The sequence below is a fragment of the Typopeltis vanoorti genome, chromosome 7, assembly GCF_054136105.1.
Source record: "Typopeltis vanoorti isolate ZY-2024b chromosome 7, IOZ_Tvanoo_1.0, whole genome shotgun sequence".
NCBI classification, from domain to species: domain Eukaryota; kingdom Metazoa; phylum Arthropoda; class Arachnida; order Uropygi; family Thelyphonidae; genus Typopeltis; species Typopeltis vanoorti.
Window position 1 is genome coordinate 102,687,526 of NC_143555.1, and position 25,378 is coordinate 102,712,903.

The 25,378-nt window shown below is 36.7% G+C and overlaps 1 protein-coding gene across 1 annotated transcript in view; it reads left to right on the top strand.

Annotated features, from left to right (window-relative positions):
• The first annotated feature begins 21,706 nt into the window (after positions 1–21,706).
• The window catches only part of LOC150104922 (SIN3-HDAC complex-associated factor), a 157,553-nt gene continuing 153,881 nt past the window's right edge, over positions 21,707–25,378 (top strand). Inside the window, exons 1-2 of the mRNA XM_090395421.1 lie at positions 21,707–21,731; positions 21,933–22,043. The gene's annotated coding sequence lies outside the window, so the exon portion shown is untranslated. The remainder of the gene's footprint in view (positions 21,732–21,932; positions 22,044–25,378) is intronic.

Sequence of the window (25,378 nt, forward strand, 5' to 3'; positions counted from 1 at the left end):
AGTACCACATAATAAACTATTGTTGAACCTGAGCAGGATGGGGTTGAACAGGTCATTTGATAACTCAGTTACATGGCTGGTTGACTAACAGGAGCCAGAGTTGTGTATAGAGGTGCAGTGCCCCCCCACCTCCAAGTCGACAAGTGGGTGCCACAGGGTTCTGTTCTGGGACTACTGCTGTTCAACATATACATATCAATGATACAGTTCAGTGTGTAAGGAGATATTAAGTTGTTTGCTGAAGATGCTAAATTAGGAAGAGTAATGTCAGGCAATTCTGATGTGTTGTTGTTACAAGAGGATTTGAATAGGTTGATGCTTTTGACTGAAGAAAGGAGATGTCATTTCAGTACTGCTAAGTGTAAAGTTATGCACTTTGCCCAGAGAAGATAGTTTTAGATTTACCACTTTTGAAGGAACTTTGCTTCAGGAGATGCAGGAAGCAAGTGATTGGGCATCTTGGTAGATAGGGAACTGAAGTTCAGGTGACACATCACAAAAGTTGTAAGGGTTACCCAAAAAATTGCTGATATAATGTGAAGAACGACGACATGTAAGGATAATGTGTAAGATCGAAAACTACGATCTGAACGTTTCATGCCGACGAACTGTCAGCGTATCCAAGCGTAAGTGACCACTTGGTAGTGCCACACCATGGCAACTCGTTGCAAAGCTGTACTACATCTCCTAAGAGCTGTGTATTTTTACATTATGAGAAAATATCAAGGACAGTGGGGGAGCTTGCTCCACCTTTGCAACGAGTTGCCGTGGTGTGGCACTACCAAGTGGTCACTTACGCTTGGATACGCTGACAGTTCGTCGGCATGAAACGTTCAGATCGTAGTTTTCGATCTTAGTTTCGCTTACTGGCTGAAAAACAATGAGGGATTTTTATCCCCTTAACTGATCAACCTCGCCAGAAAAAATTAGCTGTTTGGCTTTTCATCTTAGTTATACTATGTTATAATATAATATAGTGACACACCTTTCTGGCAATCGTATAGCAAAAGTATGTAAGTTCTTTTCACTTAAACTCTGATATTCTAGGTCTAGCTACTCACTGATGAGACCTCAAAAAAGGTTGAACCCGGTCTGGGTAGTGACTTCTCCTCATAACATAAAACAGTACTACATCTCCTAAGAGCCGTGTTTTTACATTATGAGAAAATATCAAGAACAGTGAGGGAGCTTGCTCCACCTTTGCAACGAGTTGCCGTGGTGTGGCACTACCAAGTGGTCACTTACGCTTGGATACGCTGACAGTTCATCGGCATGAAACGTTTAGATCGTAGTTTTCGATCTTAGTTTCGCTTACTGGCTGAAAAACAATAAGGGATTTTTATCCCCTTAACTGATCAACCTCGCCAGAAAAAAATAGCCGTTTGGCTTTTCAAACAGATGGTAAATTTACTAGGCAAACATTATTCCAATGCAAGCAAGCTGCAATACAACAAAGAAGACAAAAAGTGCAAGAAAATTGCAAAACATCTGCTAATACAATCCAGAACCTATCCTTCTGAAGACATCTTTACTCAGGACCTCACAATGGCAGAATTAGAAGCAGCAATTAGTCAAATTGACACTGACTAATCACTTGCTGGAATTGATCTTATTTTATGATTAAAAACATGGGAAAAATAGCCAAAAACAGCCTTCTGGGGATATGTAACACTTCCTGGAATGCAGGTAAACTACCAAAAATCTGGAAAACATCAGTCATTATACCCTTACTAAAACCTAATAAAAACCCTAGTGAATGTAAAAGCTACAGACTAATATAGAAAGTTTTTTACCTTGGATATGCTATATGTTAAAAATACCAAGCAATTTTATTAACTTGGTTTTAATCCTTTTTCCCCAAGTAAGCAAACAAATCAAGTTTAGGTCTGAAGTATTTTCAGGTCTGAGGCAACTTGTGGTAAAGGTGGAATAAGCTCTGATCACTTTCCTTAGTAATCCCCATAATGCAAAGCACATCTCCTTGTGGACATGTATGATGCTATGCATTAAGGGAAGGGCCACTACCCAGACCAATTTCCACCTTTATTGAGGTCTCGTCAGTCGAGCCAGACTCTGAGATGCCAAGGTTGATGTAATGCAGAACTTATAAATTTTACTATACAAGTTGCCACAAGGTGCTTTGACCTTATTAAATAAAAATCTCAGGATGAGAGAAAGATGGAAAAAGTTTTTTACTTGGGTATACTATATGTTAAAGATACCAAGCAATTTTATAAACTTAGTTTCAGTCAGGGGCGATATTTAATTGTTTGCCTCAGGGCACGATCTATCTGGCGATGGCCCTAGACATAACTGTTCAATAATACCCCATCTCCTCTTTTATCTTTTTGAAAAATGCAATAGCTATCGCATTTTATTATTGTAAGCACATCATCCTCTGTTAACAATATCTCACACCAAAGATTTGTGGACTAACAAACTGTATCAGGGCCACAAATTCTGCACTCTTATTCTTAATACTCCTTTCATTGGTGTATAAGCACAGTATGTGTCTCCTGGTTCCTATTTCCTTCTGACAATTACTTATCCCATCATTTCAGTAATTTGAATCCCACTGAGGCCATCTTGTCTTATTTTGTCCCTTATCTCATAATTTTGGTATCTTACGCCCATGATCCCACCATTTAGTTTTCATTTCCCTGACTGGCTGCACACTCACCTCACATCAACAATCTACCCAGCTTCTCACTTCTGCTCTCGTTCAAATGCAGACTATCTGTAATAAACAGCTCTCTCCTACCTTCAAATTTATCCCTCCCCCACACACACATCAACAAACCCAAGTCATTTCTTCCTGCACATTCTGACTATCATGCTATTCATGATCATTAATCTTCTTCTTTGTTCTCCACTATCATACTTTGGTAACACACAATTCTACCATTCACTCTTTTACTTCACTCACTCAAAACATGCACTTTGCCATTCACACTTCCTCGCAAGTCATTTGTTCCAACTAGTAGTCAACTTCTCTGCATTTTCTTTCCACTCCACAGCCTCGCTCACTCATTCTACTGTTGCTCCCCTCAGACATACTTTTGATACCTTCTCCATTTTTACATCTTTCACTATAGAATCCTCATACAGCACTACACTACTTTTCACTGTTCTACTGCCATTCATCTCTAACTCATCTGCCACTTTTCTTCTTACACCTCCAACTTCCAATCTCTTCTCTAATTGTCCTATTTCACTCTGCACATGCCTAAATTCATTTCTCAACCTTTCCAATTCTTTTCTAATATCCTCACTAGTGTTCATATTTTTTGTTATCTTTTTTACCATTCCTCGTTCATTTTCTTCCATTCCACCATATTTCACATTTTCCTCTATCTTATTATACCCTGCTGTGTCATTTACAACATATGCACTGCACAAGGTAGATCAATACATTCACTTCTCCCCACTCTCACTACATTCATATTGCTTTGTCATTCTTATTACCATCAATTGTTTCATTCAGCAGATTGCTTGTTCACTTTTTCAAAACTTTCTTACTACTCGTTCGCTGCTCTTTTACAGTATCTCTTTTCTATCAGTTGAGCACTTATTATATTCTCACTACTATCACCTTCAGTTACTGATATGTTACTGCCCATCAAAACTGCATTAAAATCACACTTTACACGCACTCTCCTTCCATCTGCCTTAAAAATACATTATTTATTAACATAATCTGATGAATACATATAGCACATCTCACATATCACAAAATTACTTAAGTCAGAATTTCAGCTCTTGTAAAGACAAAGTTATCTTTCTTTTGCCATCTTTCTTTTTGCCATCTTTCTTTTGCTAATTACTATACTCTGCTTTAAGTTTAACAATTTTATAAACAAACTCAAAAAACAAGCATGCATGCACGCACACACACTGCATGTGCACAACTTCTACTGCAATTATTACACATAAACATACAATTAATTAGTCAGAAAACTTATCTGAACTGGGAGCCTTCTTTTTCATAAACCTGATTCTGTTATGGATGTGATAACAGCAGAAGCAAAGAGAGTAATACTGTGGACCACTGCTGATAATACAGTGCTTTGTGTCAAAAATAAAATGGAAGTTGAAGAAAAATTGGAAAACTAGAGATCGTTGGAAGATAAATGACTGAAGATGAGAATTGTGTGTGTGCGTGCGTGCTGTCATATAGAAGGAAGAAAAACAAATCAGTTGTCTTTTATATTCAGAAATAAGTGATAAAAAAAGAGAAGATTTTTAAATAATGGGCTCATTATTGGAGGAAGATGGAAATTTGAGAGAATAATGGAATGCAGAAATGATGCAAACATTGGAGGAGCAAGACTATCAATTCCTTATATTGCTGAGACTTGCGCAGTGTCAAAAGGGGTATAAGTTAAATGTTGCTTGAAGTGATACTATTGAGATGGATTTACAATGTTACCAGGAAAGATAAATTATGAATTCGAAGACAGGAGTAATAGTTAGCATTGGAAGTCTCAAAGAAAGCCTATGAATTTATACAAACCCGCTTCCCCCCCTTTCTTCCAGAAACTTTCAATACCTTGCAAAAAAAGATGCTTGCATGTTTTATGCTATTAATACATATAATATAACAACACTCTTGCCTCATCCTTAGTTGTCCCATTTGCTGCTTTTCAAACTGTAAGTTATTGAATTTTGACCTTTTGTCCTGAATCTTCATTTTCTATAATCAAGACCACTTTGCTTTTGTAATAATTTGAATGTCTGAAACTCCAAGCAATTCCCTTTCTAATTTGACAGTCACTGTAATGTTTGAATTTTTAAATCCTTCACTTCATAGCACTAATAGGCCAAGGACTTGGATCATCCCATAATAATATAAATATTTGAAGTTTCATAAAAATCAGTTGATGTTTGGAGAAAGTGTTCTAGCTTACATAACACTTGGCCCACTAAGAGTACTAATGTTCTGGACATTTTTAAATCTCTCATAAGTGAGGTCAATTATGACAAGAAGTTATTCAATCTATAATACATTAGTACTATGAAAGAGCAGAAACTTGAGGAAAAAGAAGAAATTGTTAATATTAGATTTAAAGACCTGTAGATTTTACTCATTAGAAAATAGACAACAGAGGAGACTTCCAAAAGACAATAGAAAGAAAACGAAGAGGCATTTGTTCCATGAACCTAGATTTGGCCCATGAAGGAGTATTGAATAGTTGCTGCATGTTTTATGAGGTTTAGAGGAGAGTGAGAGAATGCATATGCCAAGTTTTGATGAACAGCAAGCATGAAAATGTGTAGAAAATGAAGCATAAACTGAACATATATGTGAAAGAGAATGGAGTGAGGTGGGTTGCTAATTAACTTAATTGCACTATTCTATATAAAAAAAAAAAAAGAAAAAAAAGTATTTTTAGAAAGCTCTTCACCATGCTGCCACCACTGGAAATGATGTCGACTGTAGAAAAAAATCACTACTACATTGTGGTTTGAATTGCATAGAGCACAAAGCAGAAAACATGGAGAGAATTTTGCTTATCAGGACCTTGGCAATGTCTTTTCACATATCCTACATGGATTCCCTTTTCTCCAGGCAGAATAGTAGTAAACTAGCTAGAAGGAACTGTGCTGAAAGCATTGCCATTAGGTTCGTTCCAGTAAATTAACAGCCAGTTTGCAGAATAGGTTTTTGAATGAGAGAGAGAGAGAGAGAGAGAGAGAGAGAGAGAGAGAGAGTGTGTGTGTGTGTGTGTGTGTGTGTGTGTGTGTGTGTGTGTGTGTGTGTGTGTGTGTGTGTGTGTGTGTGTGTGTTAATCCCATGCATGAGAGGTCACAACCTGAACAAGCTGGGGTAGTATTCATTGCAAAATACAATACAGAGAAAGCTACTATAAAAAAAAAAAAATATTTAGATGGAATGTAGGAAGATGATGAGAAGTTAGTTGGATATGTATGGATTCAAATCGTGTGGGTGGGTGTAGATATTGACAAGTTGCTGTTCTTGTTCTTACATGATTAGAGGAAAGCAGAGTAATGGTAGTACCCATTAAAGAAACTATAAGGGCATAATTGAGAAATGGTTGAGAAGAATTGTGGAAGAAAAGCTTGGTGAAGAACAAGCTGGATTCAGGCCAAATAGAGGCTGTCAGGATCAGATCTTCACTTTGCGACAAATAGTTGAAAAATCATGGAAATATAACAAAGATCTGTATTTAAGTTTTGTCGATCTGGAAAAGGCATATGACAAGGTGCCAAGAGAGAGAAGCTATTCAATACGCTACGGTTATATGGTGCCGATGGGGCATTATATCAAGCAATACTTAGTCTTTATTTGAGTTGCAAGTCAGCAGTTAGAATTGGAGGAAGTATAGGAAGATGATTTAATGTTAAATCTGGTGTCAGACAAGGATGCACATTATCTCCTCTGTTATTCATTATCTATATGGATCACATTATGAAGGAAAGTGGTATTAAACCTGATATCAAAATTGGAGATGTTAATGTTAGCTCTTTGCTTTATGTGGATGATGTTATACTTCTAAATAAATTTGCTACAAGTCTGCAAAATTCCCTGACTAAATTGAATAACTGTTGTAATAGATATGGTATGAAGGTTAGCGATAAAAAGACAAAGACAATGAAAATAGGCAGAATCGTTGAAAATGTCAACTGCGTTGTGAATTGAGAACCTGTGGAACAAGTAAAACATTTCAGCTACTTAGGCACGATTTTTAGTGAAGATGGTAAATTAAATATGGAAATAGACAACGGAATCAACAAAGCTGGTATGGTAGGAAGTCAATTGAATAAATTCATATGGAATAAGAGAGAAATTAGTCAGAACACTAAATTAGCTGTGTACAAGACAGTGTTCAAGCCAGTTTTAACTTATGGATCTGAGAGCTAGGTCAGAAGTAAAACACTTGACCAAAGACTAGAGACTGCAGATATGAGAGTCCTGAGAAAGATTAGAGGGGTGAACAGATGGCATCAATGGCAATATCATATTAAAAACAAGGATATTAGGAAAGAACTTGACATTGTCAGCATCCAGGAATGCGTTAGCAGAGCTAATCTCAGGTGTTTTCTCTTCCAGGTTGTCAGGAAAACGACCTAGAGGAAGACCAAGATATAGATGGATTGATACGGTACAAAGTGCCTTAGACGGTAGAAATATAAGATCTGATAATGTTGGAGTCTTGACAAGTAACAGACTTATTTGGAGGAAAATTATAGATAGGAAGTTAATAATGATGTAAATTTTTCATTTAGTACTATCATATCCTGTACACCCCCTTCAGGGTACATGGCAGGAATTTGATGATGATAAGGGCATAATGCAAAAACAAAGCACTTATGAAAAAGTGACTGGAGGGAGTCTGAGATAGGCCTCTTCTGTTATAAGCAAGAATTCTTAAGGAGGTTTTTGAGTTCTCCACCCCAAATGTGAGAAAATATTCTAAAATCATTCAGATTTTAGATTTATGAAATGTTACAAGCTGATCATGAGAGTGATAGTGTTTTGGAGGCTAAGGAGCATTACTCTGCTTTCCTCTAATCATGTAAGAACAACAACAGCGACTTGTCAACACGCGCACACACACACACACACACTCTCTCTCTCTCTCTCTCTCTCTCTCTCTCTCTCTCAACTCCATACATATCCAGCTAACTTCTCATCATCTTCCTTCGTTCCATCTGAATCTGTTTTTTTTTTTTTCTCTCTCTCTCTCTCTCTCTCTCTCTCTCTGTATTTTTCAAAGAATACTACCCCAGCTTTTCAAAACACATTGCTTCTTTTTTCCCTGACTCCTTGCCTATGGATGCGAGATGTTTATGCCAGAAGCTAATTGTGAATGTTAGCCTAAGAAGAGATGACTGGTTGTAATGGAAATCTGAACATCATTAATAAGACAGGACTGTGTGTTCTGATAGCATTGAAATTCTGTGCTGAGAATGGCGAGGAGATCAAGTATTAGAACATTTGTTATGAAAGATTTTGAAGCTTGAATTATTTGAGTAGTACAGGGAACCTTAAATGAAGAAGAGGAATTGAGAGTAATCATTAGCAAAACAATGGATAAGACTCGAAGCTTAGAGAGAAAAGGTAATAGATGTATAGGAAGAAGAGCATGGACAAGAGTACAGAATTCTGGAATACTCCAACATTGATAAAGAAATTTATGAGAGGTAGCTGCTAGCCTGGTTTAAGTTTCCTGTGGATCTAAGCTTGCAACTTTTAAGACTCCCTCCTCTACTGAGTAAATTTTAGGTTTAATAGCTTTTTTTGGAAGCCCTAAGCTATAGTTTGTGTGGCTTATGTCTGAATTTGGCCATGGGAGGCTGCCCACCATGACATGCAGTGTATGACCAAGAATACTTGGCAATCCATTCACAAAGGGCAGGAGTTTGATGATAAGGTGGTATCTTGGTAAGAAAACTTGATGACAGAAACAATCAAATTCCTTGGCAATATCAAGAGCAACTATGTGCATCCATAGGTATGGCAAACAATGAGGTCTACTGTATAATGAAATAAAAAGGGTGGAATCCATATTGGTGATCACTAATTAACTGATGCATTTTTACCACAACTGGAGGGATGCCATCTGGATCTGGTATGCTGTGGGTAGTTTGTAGATTAATTCAAGGAGATTTACCACGGAGTTGGAGGAAAAGATATCTGCCTTATCCACTGGAGATGTTACCATTATTCCATCAAGATGAGAGAGAAGGAAACATTGTGGGGAAGAATGTGTGGGGAAATCGTGACTCTTGGCTAAGGACCAGAAGGCTCAACTGCCATTAGGGTAGGAGGCAAGTTAATACATTTAACCTTTACAGAGTCTGCTTTGTATTTTTTAAAACTGTTTACAGGCTGTAGTGTAAGCTGACTGAGAAACTGGAGTTTAACTCAGGCCATTGAATGCATGGCATTTTTTGTCTTTGACTGCTTTGGCACATTTGTTTGAGAAGAGAACCAAGGCTGGGATAGGGGATGGAGAATAAATACACTCATCCTGGCAAGAATAATATTGATTATTTGATTGGAGCCAGTGCTTTGAAAAGAGAGAGAGAGAGAGAGAGGAAGCATAGAAGCATGGAAAAAGAAGCATAGAAATCCTGAAAGTCATTCCAGTTGGCACTGTAGTCAATCCAGGACCATAAGATATGAGTCTGGTATTTGGCTGGGAGAGGGATAATGTATAGGAGGGGGGGGGAATTGGACAAAGTTATGAGTTGCCAGGAAGAAAGCAAACATTAATGGTGTATTTAGGAGCTACAAGACATTAAGATAATGATGAGAATTATCTGGTATATTCTGTGGGTTTGTGAATGATCTTTGTTAGATTATTAGTGACAGCAAATAATTTTGCTTCTCTTTCAGCTTTTCTGTAACTTTCACCTAATAAAGATTGTAGATCTGTAGTACATTAGTATCATGGGTGAGCTAAAGATTTTTTTTTTGGTGTTGTTGAATTTTATATGTATATTGCATTTTTATTTATTTTGTACATAATCCTAGTTCACCGGGGTTAATCCAAGATGTAAGTGCAGTTGCGACTTTGAATTAAACCCTGATCATTAATATGGTATTGACAAAATTCAATTTAAACCCAAATAGTTAAAAATAAATTGAAGTTGTTACTAGGTTTAGTGGAAAATAACCATCAACTATAAAATTTCTTCATTACAAGATCTCCATACTAGGTAACAATATCAGGAATGTTCTGATTTAAAAACAGAAATCACACATGAATCAAATGCCATAGAAGAGGAATGGGAAAATCTGAAACAAATCCTGACAAAAGTAGCAATATAGCTTAGGAATAAAGAGTAAATGGAATACAAGAAGACTACGAAACTGGGACAAAGAAATAGAAAAGATAATAAGAACAGTAAAAGAAAGATATCTGAAATGGCTAAATTCCATGACACTAGAAGCAAAAATTGAGTGCAAAAGAAATCGTGCAATTTCAAAATGAGAAGTAAGAAAAAAAAAAAACAGAAAAAGAGGGATGAAACAATTTTGTAACAAAACTAGAAAAGGATATATCTGAGTCACAACCAAAAACCTATAAAATAATAATACATGACCTAAGAAATAAAAAAAAAAAGGTAAAAATATAAACAATAGATATAGCACAGGCAACTTATTTTTAAAATCTCTGGACTGATAATAATAAAGAAGTAAAATTTTATACAACAACAAAGAATGACTTAGCAGAAAATATTATGTCAGAACTAAAAAAAAATACAGTCAATAAGATGAAAAATAGGAAAATGCTAGGAGAAGGTAAAAAATGTATTGCACAATGCCTGAAATTCTTTAACATGGTCTGGAATTTCTGGAAAAACTCCAATCTTTTGGAAAAAAGAACTTGTTATTCCAATTTACCAAAAAAGGAAATGAAGATGATTGCAATAATTATAGGGAAATTAGTCTACTAAATGCAGGTTACAAAATATATGCATGAATATATGGAGGATACCCACGTATTCTTAAGGAATGTGCACCACAGTTAACTATACCCTTGATCTGGTTATTTAATGAGTCTTATAGTGGGTAAGATTCCCAAGAAATGGAAAAATAGTACCACTGCAATCATGGTTCTAGGACAGAAGTCTCCAATTATAGACCAGACTGTATATCTGAAGTTGTAGGTAAGGTATCAGAGGAGTGGTTAGAAGTAGAATACTAAATTGGGATGATGGACAGAATTCTTTATGATGATCAGCTTGGGTTTATAAAGGGTAGGTCTTGTTTTAGCAATTTACTTGCATATGTAGTGATATTCAGCTTGGCAAAAGTAATTGATAATTCCCTCATGATAGGTTGTTTTATAAGCTGCAGAATCATCAGAGATTGGCTCTCTGAATGATACCAGAAGGTTGTTTATTATTATTATTATTATTATGGGCAACTCCAAGGAGTCCATAGACTCATCAAGGGAGGCCCTAACATCATGTCAAGAACAACTATTCGACATTCACACAGTATCTGTCATACTTCGCCTTAAACTCATTTACAGTCATGGCACCCACAACAGACTCTGGAAGCTTATTCCACTCATTCACCACTCTCCAAGTAAAAAAACCTAGCTCTAACACCCTTGCTAACCACACTCTTGCCCAGCTTCCATGTATGGCCCCTAGTCCTCCCACCACCAGTCCTATTCTCAAAAATATTTTCTGAATTAATCTTATAGAAACCCTTCAGTAATTTGAATGTCTCAATCATATCACCCCTTTTCCGTCTATCAACCAATTTCTGCAACCCACAAATCTTCAACCTGTTCTCATAAGGTTCATTCCATAGACCTTCTATCATCTTGGTCACTCGCCTCTGGATCCTCTCCACCTCCTCCCCATTCAGAAGAAACCCTGGCACCCATATATGGGCACAGTAGTCTAGATGGGGTCTTATCAAGGCTCCATACAGAGGAACAATAACCTGTTTGTCTCTGCTTGTTAAAGTATTTTTCAGCAACCAAGTGATTTGATGAGCTGATTTAGTCACTTTTGCAATGTGCCCCCCCCCCCCCTCCTAAACTTCAACTCCCTATCCACCAACACTCCCAAATCCCTGGCCTCATCAATCTCCTGGAGTACAGTTCCACCAATGTGATACACTGCTGCTAATCTTTTCACCCAAAAATGCATAACCTTACATTTTGCCACATTAAATTGACATCCATTCTCCTTAGCTCAGTCCTCCAAACTATCCAAATCATCCTGCAAAATTTTGACATCCTGTGCACTCACTATTGCTCTACCAACTTTGCATCATCAGCAAACAAATAAACAGTTCCTCTCAGATCCTTTCTTATATCGTTAATGAACAAATTGAACAGTAGTGGTCCAAGAACAGAACCCTGCAGAACACCACTAGTCACAGGCAGTCTTTTGGACTCTACTCCTGAATAAACCACTCTCTGATATCTGTCCATCAACCATCCTCCTATCCATCTCACCAACCCTATATCCATCCCCATATGCTGCAGTTTACTGATTAGAATTCCATGTGGTATCCTGTCAAAGGCCTTACCAAGATTCAGTAGAATCACTGTAAACCCATTACCCTTATCCAGTTCAGCCGTCACTGTGTTATAAAACGTGCGCAAGTTACTGAGGCATGATCTACCCTTCACAAAACCATGCTGTCTCCCATACAGTATCCCATTTTCATATATCCATTCTTGTATATTTCTCTTTACTACTTTCTCCAAAATCTTGACGACTTCTGACTGGTCGGTAATTTGCAACAGCAGTCTTGGGACCTCCTTTATGCAGTGGAACTATTTTCCCCCTCTTCCCACCCCCTTGGGACTAACCCAGACCTGAGACTCAAACAAAATGGTCAAGGGCACTGACAATTCTTCAGCTGCTTCATGTACGACACGAGCTGGTATACCATCCAATCCCACAGATGTATTCACATTGAGGTTTTGTAATAGACTATTCACCTCCACTTCATTCACCACAATTCCCGTATAAGCTGTTGGTTCTTTCATTCCTGTAATGTCACCACCTGGATGATATACTTTTGCAAAGAGTCTGCTCAGTAATTCCACTATATTAACTGATTTGGTTACCTCCCTACCATCGGCATTCTTTAAAATCATTCTGCCGTATACTTTTTTTCTTTTACTTGCAACATATTGAAAAAACTGTTTGGGATTCTCCTTAGCCTGCATGGCTAATGTTCTTTCATAATCCGCTTTTGCTTTTCTTACTACACTCGTTACCCTTCTGGCCTGCGCTTTATACCGTTCATGTGCCTGCCGGTCACCTTTCTCCTTAAATTCCCTTTACAGTTGTTTCTTTTTTTGCAGCTCAAGCTTAATGGTGTTATTCATCCATTTACAGTCAGCCATTGCCTCCTGCAAACACTTCTTAACCGCCTCCCATGCACTATCAACATCCAGCCCTAATTTATAATGGAGTAGTGTTTCAAAAATGGAGGGTAACCAGTGTTGTGTTCTTGGGGTTCCCCCCCCCATGCTGTTTAACTTATTTGTTAGTGATATTTCATGTGGAATGAATGAAGATCTTCAGTTTTTTTTTTGCTGATGGTGCAAAGTTGGGAAGAATTATAAGGAGCACTGCTAATGTTAATCTTCCATTCGGGAAGATCAAAAATGGATATTTAGCTTGAACACAGGAATAGGGTTGTAATTTTATTGTGTACTATATTGATGGAACTGTACTACAGAAAGTGGATGAGATTGGGAATGATGATCAACAGTGGGATGAAGTTTAGAAGAAATATTGCAAGTGTTGCAAAAACTACACATTGTATTGCCATCATGATAAAGAGTACATTGACATGTAGGAATTAGGAGGTAGTTCTGCCACTATACAAAAACACTGGTTTTATAGTTTTATTTTTAAACCACACTTGGACTGTGCTCAGATTTGGTCACCCAGTTTTATTGTGATGTGAGGAGTCATGATATTGTCTTCAGTGACTAAAGACAATATCATGACTCTAGAATGTTGGAGGTTAAAATAATGTACATTGCCAAGTTTCGTGGATAGATAGAAAAGAGATGATATGAGAGATATGTTTAAGTTATTGGAGATTTGATTGAATTACTAAAAGAGAAGAGCCAGAGGCCATCCCTGGAAGTTGCATAAAGGTGGCAAAGAAGGGTGTGAGTAGATTTTTTACATAGAGAATTGAGTGCATGGAACACATTATCAGAACATACTGTGAATGTAGCGAGTGTTTGTTAAAGATTTTAAGGTAATATGATAAGTATATTGTCAGTTCATATACTGGAGTTTATGAACTGACAATATTATCGAACCATCCATGAAGTCAGCAGACTCATAAGTCTGCTGACTTCATGGATGGTTCGATAATAACACATAGCTTACAATCTTTTTCACTCCAAAGTGCTTAACTTTGAACAGCTATTCTTTGTGTTTTGCTTAAGATGTCAGTCTATTTTCATCCTGCAGAACTTTATATTTCTTATGCGAAGGTTTCTGTGGTTTATCAGTTCATAAGAACGATTCCAGTAATTGGACCACATGCTTATTACGATAAATAACAATAATAATAAAAAAATCGACTAGTTTCGTAAGTCGTATGACTTACATCTTCAGGAATCAAAGGTAACTAAAAGTTAAAACACGCGAAATGAGAAATTACTCAAAATAGTTCATTCTATGCAGTTGTCTAACTGTTCATTAAATTGAATATCCGAATGTAGATTCAGTGCAATGCTAAGTTTGAACAATGCTGGATGCTGTCAGGTTGTGTTGTACACGTTCACATTGTCTGAGGTCTGACTTGGGTATATTTTTTATCAGGGCCGACCAAACTTGGTGAAGAATTAGGCCCTGGTTTTTGTTGCATTGCGTTGGAAGAAGCTACAAACATGCTTGGAATTCCAACGCAATGCAACAAAAACCAGGGCCTAATTCTTCACCAAGTTTGGGCAGCACTGATAAAAAAAAAAAAATATACCCAAGTCAGACCTCGGACAATGTGAACGTGAACAACACAACGTGACAGCATCCAGCATTGTTCAAACTTAGCATTGCACTGAATCTCAATTTAATGAACAGTTAGACAACCATTTTGAGTAATTTCTCATTTCGTGTGTTTTAACTTTTAGTTACCTTTTGACCCCTGAAGTCATACGACGTACGAAACTTGTCGGGTTGTTTTTTATTGTTATTTATCGTAATAAACATGTGGTTCAATTACCGGAATCTTTATTATTTCAAAAAAAAAAAAAAATCAGCTTTTACATTTCTTATTTCCTATTGGTCTTCAGTAATTTATCTTTATTAGCAAACAACTTGATATTGGCCTCATATCTTATCATAAATTTACCAATTCTGATACCTCCGTTAAAACTATTAGAAGAAAAGATAAATCTTGTAATTATAATTAAGATGATGTTATAATTTATAGTCAAGTGGAAAAACAGTTCTCGTTTTGAAATTTTGTATGTTCTGTGTTATTGAGAAGGTTTTTGTCTGTCTAGAACTAGCAGTTGAAAACAGCATTTAAACCACTAAAATCATTAAAACACTAATAAAACATGCTTCTGTAACTCGATTGGAATAACAGTGGAACATCGCACACTTCGATTGGAAAATACTTGCCGTAGATTCTCGTCGTGATGAGAGGAATACTCATATGAGTTTTTCAATTGAAGATGAGTTAGTCGATCTCATATGGAGGTAACAAGGTTTTTTTTTCCCCTCCCGGAATCTCGGGTTTTTCATCCAGCATACAGGTAAATTGGCTATGAAAACACACGCAATTTACAGGCAAAAATACTGTTTGTCATGGGCGGTAGATGGCACTGATGGTACTAGTGTCGTTGTGTGTAGTTGAAAAATATAGTAGTAGTAAGGGAGATAGTAGCGCCCTTCCATGATGCGTCATTGCGTGTCACATAATAAAAGATGAACATATAGTCATTTGAAAAATACTTCATATTTTAAGTGGTGGTAGGCACCCCTCAGGATTCTGAATACTAAATTTCACCTAAATCAAGCTGGCCGAATCTAGGAATAACTAGTGTTATAGACATTAACAAAATAGATTTAGCTGGCTTTTATAATTCGCTACATCTAGTACAATTCTAAATTGTTCAGAGTTAAATTTTCAGCCGCCTGTTTTTTTTTTTTTAAGTACGTCAAAATTGTTTTGTTGAATTGTGCCACTTCAAATAGTCCGACTGAATCAAAAGGAAATGACTCAGTCGTAAATTCCAGACAGCCAATGTAGAATTGTTATAGTCATTTGAAATAGTTTTGCCAATAAGAATGATCTATTGAACCGAAATTGAATGATGCGGGCACTTTACGTTGTAAATAATTTATTTATTGGTATGGGATTCCCCCCCCCCTGTCTCTTCGGGGGGTTTGCTACCTCCTAATGAGGGATTAGATATATATTTTTTATGACTAAATTCATGTGTGTGTGTGTTCACGAGGCCGATTTGCCCGTTCAAAGGGACGAAAAGCCCTCTACCTCCGTGAGATCGGCTAACTCACCTTTAGTCGAAAGAAACCAGATAAAGATTCCTCAGGTCACAGACGGGAAGCGAACCCAGGTCTTTCCGACCAAAGGGTTTCGTCTATACCGACTAAACTACGGGGGCTCTGTTGTAAATAATAGATTTCATTAAATTCCTTCCAGCTGGAGTGGCGTTATATTGTTATATATAATTTCGAAACACTTCTCCCTCCTTTTATTTTTATTTGGCTGCTGCAAATAGTCTGAATAAAACCAAAATGCCAAACAAAGTTTCGTAAAGCTAGATCCTAGGAATTTGTACACATGACAAATCAAATCTAATAAATATTGTTGCGCAACTCACAGAAAAATGTGCTGTTTTAACTTGATAAACATATTGTTTTTGCTTTACAATATATACTTTTTTAAAAAACTAAATATCATACACACGAGTTCTCGTGAAAACTACGGAAATATTGACGATCGAAAATTCAACAAATTGTATGCAAACAATTGTAAATGAAATGCAGCTGGCTGATAACAAGTGGCAGGTACTTAATTTTCAGAGTGATTGAATTTTTTTTTATTATAATTATTGGAGTTTTTATTGGAAATGATTCAGCGTGATTCTCCAGGACCCTCTTATTGTTTGGGTCCCTTAAATTGGCTCTGATTTTTCGGGGCTCATAGCCAGAGCCTCGTGCGTCGGTGCATAAGTACGGCCCTGCACACCAGCCAGACTTTAAAGCATTAAGAGCAAAAATGAAGACAGTCTAAGTTCTACGAGCAGTAATTACCGTATTTGTCGGCGTATAAGACGCACCCCCTTTTTTGTATACATTTTTTAGGGAAAAAACTTTATCACTGAATATTATAATGAATTCAGTATTTTAAATATAAATAGTTAAATATTAAATATAATAAGTAGGTCTACTTTCAACAAATACCTAATATAACTAGGTATTATTTTAATCTTCTTCATCAAAACCCAGAAATTCATCTCTAGAGCTAAATGAAGAGACACTTGAAACCTCTTCTAAATCAGAATCTGACTCCTGATACAACAAATTGTCCTCTGCACCATCCAGTGGATTACTAATGCCACACTTCTTAAATGATTTAACCACTGTCTCAGTTTTCACAGTATCCCATAAAGCTTTAACCCATTCACAAACTTGGGAAATGTTAGGCTTCTTCCTTATGGTGTAACCTCAAAATCTGAAGACTGCATCCAGCTGTTCCACTTCTCCTTCATTAATCTTTTAAATGGTTTATTAACAGACATCTAAAGGTTGAAGCTGACTAGTTAGACTTCCTGGAATTACAGCTAACTGAGTTTTCAATTCCTCGAGTTTATTTTTAACATCTGTTCTGTTAGAACGAAACTTATCCCATACTAGCAGGGCAGGCTTCTTCAACAGTCCACCAGGGCGCCTAGACCAAATTTTATCTATCCGTAACTTCATTCCTCCTCCTCCATCCATCCAGCCTTTTGCGTGAACATGTACAAACACTCCTTTAAGCAATTTTTCTTTGGGTAGCGTCTTCCTTTTAAAAATCAATAGTGGCGGCAATTTTGCCCCATCAGTAGAGCAGGATAAATTTTGCCCCGTGTAGTGAGTTTTTTCGTGCCCCGAAGTTTTAATAGTAACACTTTTAGTGCCCTTGGAATCTACAGTTTTGAGGGCACATCAAAAGTTAGCGGAACCTCGTCCGTGTTTCCTGTTTGCGCAAGTTCAAAATTTTCTCGTTTCCTTGCGTTAATGAATCGATGAAATTCAATAATTTTTTCTTCATATTCAGCTGGCATCTTTTGTGATATTTTTGTTTTAGTTCGCATACATAGCTGGTTTTTCTTCATGAATCTTGAACACCACGATGTTGATCCGGTAAAGTTGACGATCCCTCTGTTAGTGGCTATCGCTTTCGCTTGATGAATAATCGTTTTTGTAGAGACTGAAAGTCCCGTTTTTCTGTGGTCTATTCAGTTCGAAGTATTATACAAAGTATTCAGTTCTGCCTCAAGTTCTGGCTATTTTGCAGTTTCACTTCATAGGTTATGTTTGCTGTGAGTTGCTTTTTTAGATCCTCTTCCTGATCTGCCAAGTTCTTATCATTTTCTCAGTTGGAAGTGGCCCGAAATGCCTCTCTGCAGCCCTGTTTCCATGTTCTTTAGCATACGCAATCATACGTAGCTTGTATGCAATATTGTAGCAATGCCGACGTTTTTCAGCCATAATTTGCCAAGAAATTTAGAGAAAATTTAACGGCAGAAATTTATCACCGTTCACAACAACTGTGATAACATGCGCATTCACTGAACTTTACGTAACTGGAATGCTCTCAACACCGCGAAGCAAGAAAGAAATCGCGTAACTCGGAACAGAGAAAATTTCCAGAAATGAAGCTAATAAAAAACTGAGTATCGGCGTATAAGACGCACCCTGTTTTTCAGACCTATTTTCAAAGAAAAAAAGTGCGTCTTATACGCTGGCAAGTAGCCTAATAATGTGGGTATAATTATATGTATCTATGAGGGTTTTTTTTAAAGAAAATATCTTGTGGCCCAAGAATCCAAAAAAACGATAAATTGATGAGGAATGATGAATTTATTGACTGGACAATGATAGCTTAAGGCCTCATCATTACAAGGGCCTCCGAAAAGCTATGAAATCTAAAATTTACCCAGTAGAGAAGGCTTCTTAGCAACCTTAATAAAATTTAATCAGTAGAGGGAGTTTGTATAATGAAACCTGGAGCATTCATGACTAAACATATACACGTAAACACTGTAATAAGATTTTTTAATAAGTAAATATTTCGTTCTAGATATATGACATCGTCAGTATATTAATTCGAACAATATTAGGAATCACATACAGTTAGGGATGCTTACAATGGAATCCCTCTACGCGTACAGTAACGTGTTATAGAATTAAAACATATCTGGAGAGGGGGAAAAAATTACATTAAAATAAGATAACATATATTTTACACAATTTAGGATGACAATTTCCCAGACTGTTACAGACCCAATTTGAACCGTAATGACGTTCTTACTATCCTTGAAGTCTGGGAAATTTTCATCCTAAATTATGTAAATTAATTCTATATGTTATCTTATTTTAATGTAATCTTTTTTTTTTTCTCCAGATATGTTTTAATTTACTTCTATAACACGCTACTGCATGCGTAGAGGGATTCCATTGTAAGCATGTGCCCTAACCTTGTGTGATTCCTAGTATTGTTTGAATTAACTGTACTGACGATGTCCTATGATACTTAGGACGAAGTATTTAGTTATTAAAAAAATCTTATTACTGTGTTTACTTGTATATGTTTTGTCAGTAGAGGGAGGCTTCTTAGCAACCTTAATTTCTGCCGTGATTTAGCTAATTACGATTTGGACGCCATTTGTTTTTCTTAATTAACATGAAGGTTGAACTGTGGGACGACATCCAGTTAGTTTGTGGGAATGGAGAAGCAACCTGCACCACAAATTGAACTGAATGCATTGTTATATTAATTTCTCCTAACTCAGCTGTTGATATACATTATTGACAGATGACAAATTCCATACCATCTCGAAAGCCTCCATGGCTCAGTCGATATCGACGATGTCCTTGATTTCGAAAGAACCATGTTTGGATTCCTTTTAGGACGTGAAAAACATAAGAGCTTTTCAACTGAAGGTGTGTTTTGAATCTATGGCTGAAGCAACTAAGGCTGTGAAGCTCACGTATTATGTCTGTAAATTTCGTTCTTCTGGTCAGTTTCCTGAAGGAAATTTCATCCCCCGCATGAACCCCCCCCACCACTCACCTTCAGATGAAAAGCTGTGATAAAAGTTCTTCACGTCTTAGGTGGGATTCGAACTCAGGTATTTCCAACCAAAGACCATTGTCGATGCTGACTGAGCAACTGAATGATTTAGCTCGTCTCTCATACAAAGGTAGTAGAGTTCCATTCTCTCCCAGAAACATGAGATTTTTCAACTCCAAACCAGCAAATCACTCTGGACCGTGGGACACACAATTTGCTATCCCCATAGCAAGCTTGTTGCTTCAGTTGTAATTCGACCACCAACCAATCAACCTATGCCATTTTGATGGCAGAAACAGACCAGCCAGTCTTCTTCAAATGGGGCAAAACAGGAGCATAGCACTGTGGAATTCATCTGCAAACTGGCCAGGAGAACACGCGCAATCGACATTAAATACTGGGCTCTAAATGAATTTAGACTTCTCAACCAGTGGTGTTCCAGGACTGACTCAACGTGGGAGTGGCTGCTCCACAGTGCTACCATGCAAGTACATGTTTGTTATTCTGTGAACTGTCTGAAGGGATTTTGTATAAGATAAATACTGTCCGACCACAGATGTGAGGCCCCTCGACACTTCTGTGCTAGGCAGAAGGCGAATCCATTCCGATAATAGGATAATCAATGATGAGTGTTATTATTATGCTTCGGAAAATAGCTTTTCTTTATGAAAATTCTAGTTTTTAAAGTGGTAAATATTTTGCTTGTACAATAGTTGGAAAATTTTACATATAAAATACGCGATTTCGCGTGTTGGTGACGAATTCGTACATCGTTTTATTCCTTTCTCCCCTTCAATATGCATTGACCCTTCTTGGCACTGTGCCAGCCAGTGTGTTTCTCTTCGGAAATTCGCTTTTTACCACCCGCAAAATATACACTATGCACAGAATAGGCTTTTCAACTCGCCTTCAGTTGAAAAGCTGTGATTTTTCGAGTTTTTGAAATCGAATCCAGTTTTTCTAATAAGAGGGCATTTGCGTCTTTGATCTTTGATTTTGATAGCATCTTATGTATATCATTGTTACCGTGTGACACTACCCCCCCCCCCCGACACACATTTCTGTAAGTCGTGCTGCATGAATTGTAGTCGAAGTATTTCTGTCTGTGATGTATTTCATCACCTGTTCTGGTTTATCTTAGTTGCCGTCCAACTGTAAAATTCCACCATTTTATAATCTGCAGTATTCATGGTGGGCGTGAGAATTCATATAGTTGATATATTATTCAACGCCCAAGCGTTTTATAAAACAGGGTAATGGTTTGGATGTGTGATCGAAGCAACTCAGGCTGGTGTAAATTGTGTGTGTTCTTTTGTCTGGTTTGCGGGATGAAAAAAACTAGAGTTTCTGGGAGGGAAAACCCCTCCGTTTTTCCCCTCCCCCTCTGTTTTATACGAACTTTCATATAAAACAGAGGGGGCGGGGAAGCTTGTGGAAAGAAAAATCCGAAATGGGGAAGGGTTAAAAGGTTTAATGTCTTATACCGGAAGGGAGGGTTATTATATTGTACTGACCCGCCTCTCAACAACAAAAGTCTAAATAATGTTTAAATAATTTTATTTGCATTGCCGAATAAACATTTCATGAATAGTAATATAAGTAAGGAATACGTTTTTAATTTTTCTTACTGTTACTAATTTGTTAGTTCTCCCTACAATGAGTGGACCCTTCCGTTCCACGCCATTGCTTTTATGTTAGATAGCGTGTGAGCATCGCTACCGCATGGTTCGAGAATTGTAGTACATTTCACCGGCTTCTTGACTTTTCCAAATAACTACTATTCGCCGGCATATTAACTCTATCTGCGCTGTTTTTTAACTGCTTAGACGTGAACGTGATGGAAAATTACGTGCTGTTATTTGTTCTGTTAAACAGAGAAATATAGAATTCAAAAACAAGTTGCTATATTTGTTAAATTCCTTTGTGGTTTGCAGAGCTTTTCCAGGTTGGTTTTTCTTTTCAAGTAATTTCGTAATATGCTTATAATTTCTCGTTATAGGTTTGAGAATTTTCTTAAATATATCCGCATTTCATTTGTGGACGTAACGTTATTTTTTTTTTAAATTATTTTATTTTATTTTATTTTATTTTTTTATTATCTTGGCTTAACTGAAAACTAATTGTATTTCTTTATTGGTCATTGCAGAAATTTGTTTTAAGTAAGCATGTTGGAAGAAATCAGATAAATGGAAGGAAACGGAAAAATGCTCTTAACTGATTAATTGCATAGAGTGGTAGTTACCCTTTGTTTTTCATGGTATGTTGAGATATATATCTTTCAGGTCGAGCTACAGATTGTATAAATAAATAAAATAATAAGATACCAATATAACTACCGTAAAGCATGACAAATTGTAGTATTGATTTGTACATCGTTTTAAACATTATGTTGAGCAAGTAAGAGTAGCATACAGTGTTTTGTAAGAATTTGATTACTTACCGTGGACCTCAAGTTTTTCCCTTTTTTGTCGATAAAATAAACTTTAAACTGATTTACATATGCTGATTATAAAAATATGCGTCTCCCAAAATTTATAAGAAGTGGATTTTTTTTTTTTTATCCATTTTGTATTTATATTCAAAATACTTTCCTTACATGGCATGTAGTACTCACTTTGAATGATGGATGGCAGTGCAATAAAACATGCAATCCCAATTTAAAACATCAGGTTTACAATATTGGTTGCAGGTATAACACAGAAAGAAAAAATAAATTAATTAAAAAAATTCACTTTAACTCTGAATTCATTGTAAACAGGTTAATCTTAAGAATAGTATTATATTCCATTTACAAAAAGTCAGCATTATGAAATATGTGGCAGGATCTTGCCTTTTTTTTTTTTTCTTTTTTTTACAGTAGAGGTGTTCCAAGTTATATCTTGGAGTATTGTATCTCATTCACTGTTAACAGAGTACACACCTTTTGCAAAGAATTCTAGATGAGAATGTAAAGCATTTTCTTTTTAGTGTTATCTGGCATCGTAAATTCCATTAATTCATGCAGCCTTTCTTATAAATGTTGATGTATTTCCTTTTTGTTATCCAGAAACTGTAGATTTTAAAGTTTGCTTTGTAGCTGATTGGTGGAATTTAATTCAGGTTTTTTCTTACACAGGTATGGAAACTTTTCTTTTAAGTAAAATAATCCCTTATTATTTTGCTTAAAAGTATTTTTTTGTCCAAAGACTTTTGCATAATATGAATCACTACAGTAGCTATGGAAATTTGAATACGAAAATACAAGAAGGCATGGTTGTCATCGGTGCAATGTATATATAATTGCAATATTTTGCAGTTTCTCTCTGGTGCCATATCATGTACCTTTTCTAGACCACAAAACTGAAATACAGATCCTTGTGATATTTCCAATGAGTTCTTGACTGTTTGCCTTAAAATAAATTTCATCCTACCAACTCCTGTGTGACTTGAATCTAGTTTGTTCTTTCCCAGGTTTCTCTTCACCAGTTTTGTTATCCTCTTCTCAGCTATACTTGCAAAAGTATCTGCTCAATGAAGACATATCACCATCTGTTTTTGAGGAAATGTGCAAAACAGTTTATCTGTCCCCTTGACCTCATTATTTAATGAAAGTCTCGTGATTGGTAAGTTTCCTAAGGTATGGAAACAAAGCAAAATAGTACCACTCCACAAGCGTAGTTCTAGGACAGAAGTTTCCAATTTTTAGACCAGTCTGTATAGTTTCAGTTATAGGCAGGGTATTTTAGAGGCTGGCTAGGAGTAAAATAGAGAATTGGGTCAATGAACATAGGATTCTTTGATAGTCAGCTTAGGTTTGTAAAGGGTAGGTCTTGTTTTAGCAATTTACTTACATTTTATGTTAAGGAAAATTCGTATGTAGTGGTATTTGACTTTGATAATTTCATCATGATTACGTTGCTGTTCAAGCTGCAGAAGATTGGCATGGATAATATACTTGGTTTGATGGATCAGAGATTGGCTCTCTGAACGATACCAGAACGTGTATGATGAAGTAATGTCCCAAAAAGCAGGGTAAGTAGTGGTGTGTGAGTGAGGGGTTCTTCTCTTGGATCCATGCTATTTAACTTATTTGTTAGTATTTCATGCAGACAGAATGAAGATCATATCAGTTTTTTGCTGATGATGCCAAGTTGGGGAGAATTATAAGGAACACTGCCAGTGTTAATTTTTATTCAGGAAAATTAAAAATGGACATTTAGCTTGGACACACGAGTAGGTTTGTGGATTTAATATTAAGAACTGCAAGGTGTTGGGTTGAACTTTGGAGTGCAGAGATACAAGGCTGTGTACTGTATTGCAGGAAGTGAATAAGATTGGGGGATCTGAGGTGATGGTTGACAGTGGATGAAGCTTAGAGAGCACATTGCATCTGTTGAAAAGACTACCCATTGCATTTGTGCTATGATGAAGAATCCAGTGACATGTAAGAATAAGAAGTAAGAATTTTGTCAAGTAGTTTCCATTGATGTGGAAACATTGGAGAAGATTCAAAGATAAGTGACCAAAACAATATCAGAACTCTTGAATGTCGGCTATGGAGATAGATTTTAAAGGAATGGAAATTAGAGTTTAGTGGATAGGAGGAAATAGAGATGTTTAAGATAATAATGAGATTTTTTCAGATTAATATATAGAGAATTATAAAAAGAGTGGAAGGTGAGAAAGAAAGAAAGAACCAGGAAGTTGTGTGTGATGAAATATACTAGGGGTCAGAGAGTACTTCACCTAGTAATTACATCTGAGGATTTGGCTGTAACAAATATGACCACATTGCCACCAATCGGTGAGAGTGATCATAGGGTCTTGACTTGGGAGGTGGCTAAAGGTGTAGAATTTTCAATTAAGACAGGGTACATGTGGAATTATCGGGCTGGTAAGTATGACAAGCTTAGGTGATTGCTTGGTTCAGTACCATGGCATGTAAAACTGCAAGGGCTGGAGGTAGATAGTGCATGGGAAGCAGTAAAGGAGCGTTTGAAGGAGGTAATGGCTGACTGTATACCTAGAGTCCAGATAGTAAATCATGTAGAGGTTAAATGGATGAATAAAACCATTAAGCTTGAGCTGCAAAAAAAGAAACAACTGTGGAGGGAATTTAAGGAGAAAGGTAACCTGCAGGCACATGAACGATATCAAGCGCAGGCCAGAAGGGTAACGAGTGTGGTAAGAAAAGCAAAAGCAAATTATGAAAGGAAATTAGCCATGCAAGCTAAAGAGAATCCCAAACAGTTTTTTCGATATGCTGCAAGTAAAAGAAAAAATGTATACAACAGAATGATTTTAAGGAATACCGATGGTAGGGAGGTAACTGAATCAGTTGATATGGTGGAATTACTGAGCTAGCACTTTGCAAGTGTATATCATCCAGGTGGTGATATTGCAGGAATGAATTAACCAATAGCTTATACAGGAATTGAGGTGAATAGTATATTACAAAACCTTAATGTGAATACATCTGGGATTGGATGGTATACCGGCTTGGGTCTTATGTGAAACGGCTAAAGAATTGTCAGTGCCCTTGACCATTTTGTTTAATTTGAGTCTCAGGTCTGGGTTAGTCCCGAGGGGGTGGAAAGACAGGAAAATAGTTCC